Here is a 247-nt window from a genome sequence, read left to right as displayed (position 1 = left end):
GTAAATTTATTGTGATAATCTTTTTTGCAATATATACATATATCAGATCATTCATTTGTACACATAAAACAAATACAATGTTATATGTCAATTATATTTCAATAAAACTGGAGAAATATTATTCTGGGAAATTATGGCAAAAGGAAGAGAGAAAAAAGAAATGAGAGAGACAAGGGTTTTACCATGAAGAAGACAGTAACAAATATTAGCACTTTTGATTGGTTTAGCTGTATAAACTAAGACAGGC

The sequence above is a fragment of the Globicephala melas genome, chromosome 1 (genome assembly GCF_963455315.2).
Source record: "Globicephala melas chromosome 1, mGloMel1.2, whole genome shotgun sequence".
NCBI classification, from domain to species: domain Eukaryota; kingdom Metazoa; phylum Chordata; class Mammalia; order Artiodactyla; family Delphinidae; genus Globicephala; species Globicephala melas.
This window is presented reverse-complemented; position numbering follows the sequence as displayed.